The 4122-nt window shown below is 30.5% G+C and overlaps 1 non-coding gene across 1 annotated transcript; it reads right to left on the bottom strand.

The window, feature by feature from the left end:
• Positions 1 to 3555: 3555 nt before the first annotated feature.
• Positions 3556 to 3661, bottom strand: LOC112490312 (small nucleolar RNA R71). Its single transcript, XR_003054565.1, has one exon. It is a non-coding gene; the product is annotated as a small nucleolar RNA R71 (small nucleolar RNA).
• Positions 3662 to 4122: the final 461 nt, after the last annotated feature.

The raw sequence follows: 4122 nt of genomic DNA, 5'->3' as shown, positions 1-4122 counted from the left end.
GAATCAAGTTAAAGCAGCCTCAAATGCAATCAAAAAGGGCTTGTACGGACAGCTTCAACAATTTGGCCGAATTTGCTGTATTGCTTGCTGGCTTTACTGTATTTTACTGTATTAGCCTTTTCTTATTTTTCCAAGCATGGGAAACGTGTGGGCCTTCATATTCAGTTTATTTGGCATCCTACAAAGCATCTAGAAGCTGATTTGGAGCTCAATTTGGTCAAAGATTGGTCAAAGTCAACTTAGTCAAAAAGCTAGTATTATAGTTTCCTAATTTGATTCTACTTTTTGTTTTAGGAAATTACCATTACTTTTTAGTTTTTATTTATTTATTTTCTGGAAAAATAATTTTAGGAAAGTTATTATTTTATTATTTTCATTGTAAATTAATTAATTCCTAATTCAAAATAAAGGAATTAATTAATCCAAATTAGATTAGGAAAGGAGTGAGAATTTCGGCCACCATAGAACTCTTTATTGTGTGGCCTGTTTTACCTAGGGTTTTTAGGGTTTACTTTGTTTCTTTCAAAGCCTATTTAAAGGCTTATTTTTCAATATGAATACAACTTTGATTTGATTAAGAAAATACTTGTGAGATTAATTATCTCTTTGTTCTTTGAGAACACCTAAAACACCATTAGAGAATTGGTTGTTTTAGCTTGACTTATCAATAGGTTTTCCATCCCCTATTGTGGCGTCTACATTATACCAAGGTTTCTAACCACAGGTTGGTTAGGGGTTGAGGTCAATTCCATTAGAACTTGAACTTAATTAAGATCCGGGCTAATATAATACGGGTTTAGGAGCAGGTCATCCTAGGTTTGTATCATTCTAGATGCTTTTGAGGTGACTCTAGTTGAAGAATTTTCTAATCTCATTGCAACAGGATAAGCCAATTAGTACATGTTTTAATTTAAAACTAGAAAAAATGTGCAGTTCGGTAGATTTTCAGTCTGATGGGAAAACTGAATTTTGAATACCTTCCACACGTCCAAATGCTTCTTATTATATATAATTGGAAAGATAAGACATATACTTAACTTTTACAGGTGTATTCAAAGAAAAATAAGTAGATTTAAGGGTTTCTAAATAGAATTAGTGAATTTGTACATGTTTTAATTTAAACCTAAAAAAAACTGCAGTTCGGTAGATTTTTAGTATTGTAGGGAAATTGAATTTCGAATACCTTCCACATGCCAAAATGCTTATTGTTCTATATACTTGGAAAGATAAGACATATACATAACTTTTACAAGTGTAATCCAAGTAAAATAAGTAGATTTAAGGGTTTCTAAAGGTGTTCCAAAAATAAATTGACAGGATTACAAGGTGTTTCTTCAACTTTAGGGGGTTACATGAGGACTAATTTATTTGGGGATCAAGTTCTAGATGAAAGTTGTTTACCAGCATATAAGACTTATTAAACAAGTCCTTTTCAACCCAAAATTTGGTCAGCATATTTGTAGGTACCAAACTTTGATTTTTGGAAAGAAACTTGCCTACCTAGAGAAACAATTTCAAATCCAATAAGTTTGCACATTTAATGGCCATTAAGGTCTAGCCCACTTGCCCAAAGATTAGATGCTTTCACATGGCTACTTGTGCCAAGTTGTAAGCTTAAATATCATTGATTCTCACACTTTAAAAGGACCTTCCCTGGCTAGCCAAAAAATCATCCATTACTTAAAGTTCCTTTTTGAGTTTTAAAAGGAGCTTAGGAGAGTTTAGAGGTGATGGTGGCAATAAAGGCTTGAGAAAATAGGAGTTGATTTCTCTTATAATTAAAGCTCCTTCCTTTTTCAAGCTTTTAAAGGCACAAATTGCAGCAAGTAAAGGAGGAGTTGAAACAAGCATTGCTTGGGTTTGGTATAGTTCCAAGGTTGAATTCTACACATTAGTTTGCTTAATTCTTTTCATTGGTTTTTGTTAATTACGTCTTCATCAAATTTCTTTGTTTTGCACTTTATAGTTATTAACTAAACTTCATAACTGGGGCTGTGATGTAGCCTTAATTTGAGGGTTTAATATCATGTTTGGGGTTTAATATATGTTCTTTTATAAAGCTTGTAATTTATCAATATGCTTAGTACTATATTCTTGGCCCTTGAATAATTTATTTGAGTAATTAGGAATAGTGTGAAAGCATGATTAAATTATAGTCCTTTGATGAATTACATGTTTATTTCAATTGTGTGGAAACAAATTTAATTTTCACGCCATATTAGAATCTTAATCTTGTACTTAATGATATTACATGATCTTTAGATCTTAATTAGGTTTAATTAATGTGTGAAAACAACTAATTGACTTGTATAATAATTATCTCAAGTGTGTGAAGATAAATTTTGATTATCTTTTGATTAAGCATGATAAGCTTATCTTTTAAATCCCTTACATTTTACATATTAAACCCAAATAATTAGTGGTGAAGTAATAACCCTTGTTGCATTATCATTTGCATTTAACCTAAATTTATTGTGTTTTGTTTTAATTTCATTATTTATTTTGATAAATTAATTTAGTTATTCCATACTTTTAATTGAAAATTAGATGTTTAATTTAATACTAAATCTAACTTGGTTTAATTAATACAATTATTCTCTTAGGTTTGACAAACTGGTTTACTCAAAACCATTATATTACTTGATTTGTGTGCTTATAAGTATGTTTACAATAAGTTTTTTGGCACCATTGCTAGGGAATAATTGATTATTATTAATTTAGGTTAAATTAGTATTGATTGAACATTGTTTTTATTGTTTAGTTATTATTATTAATATTATGTTTATTTTAGGTTTGGGTTTGGTATGCATGTTGCGATTTAAATTTTGGTTAATTGATAACTTGCTTCTAAAGTTGATTTCTTAAATACATAACAAAACCTATCTAGTTTCTTTTATGTATTTTATATATATATATATATATATTTTTTTTTTGCATTTGTTTTTGTCATTAAATAGGTTTGTGTTAAGATTTTGTTGGTCAATTTTTCTTGCTGGCATATCTGGTTATAAGTTATTGTGTTATAGTGTGAATGTAATTAATTGTTCTAATAGGTACTAAGAAATAGATTTATTATGCTTATATTATAGTTTATGTGTACGAAAGACTCTTGGTTATTTCTATTAGATCCTAGAATAGAGAAAATATTAAGAAGAATAAGAAAGCAAAAGAGGAATCAAGGAGATGATGATCATCCTATTTGTGAATATGCCTCATATAAAAGTATTGGTGACTTGTCATGTACTAGATGGCCTTCCATCCAAGCACAAAATTTTAAGATAAAGAATAATATTATAAATATGTTAAATAGGATTCAATCTAATAGTTTACCTTCTGAAGATCTTCAACATATGTCTTAATTCTTGGAAATTTGAGATAAGAATCAATATCATGGCATATCTGATGATGCTATTAAGGTAAGATCCATTTCTAGGACATTAATGGACAAGGCAAAAGCTTGACTTATTTCTTTGCCTGCGAGTGAGTACTATCACTACATGAGTTGAGATGAAGGAGAAATTCCTAAACAATTTTTTTTCAATGGCAAAGATAACAAAGCTTAAAAGTGACATCAACGATTTCTATCATGGAACCAAGGAATGTTGTATGAGGCTTAGGAGCATTTTAAAAATCTACTTAGAAGATGTCCTAACCATGGATTCCCCATTTTAGTTCAGGTCTAAACCTTTTACAGTGTACTTGATTATGGAACTAAACAAATTTTGATGTAATTGTAGGTAGTGCATTACTTAAAAAAAAGAAAAGAAAAGAAAAGAAAAGGAGGTATATTGTCAGGACCCGTCCAGAATTCCTTCCCCGGAACCCTAGACAGCCCTGATCCCAGGGAAACCCTACCGGACCCTCCAAAGGAAAATCCGACAGAGCCTCCCCTAAGGGATTTACTTACCACAAATTACCTGCACTGAAAACACACTTCTAAAAACATCCCCTTATTCCTCCCACAAACTACAAACTGATTCCACAAATTCCAGCACTTCTCAAAGCAACAACAGTCCAGTGCATAAATAAAACAGAAGTATTCCAATAGTATACAGAGCTTTAAGAAGTGCTAAACAACAGAAATACAACAAGGCTGAAAAGAAATAATACATTGAAATGAAA

This window comes from Ziziphus jujuba, chromosome 1 (assembly GCF_031755915.1).
Source record: "Ziziphus jujuba cultivar Dongzao chromosome 1, ASM3175591v1".
NCBI lineage: Eukaryota > Viridiplantae > Streptophyta > Magnoliopsida > Rosales > Rhamnaceae > Ziziphus > Ziziphus jujuba.
Note: the sequence above shows the minus strand (reverse complement) of the source record. Positions and strands in the feature narration are given on the sequence as shown.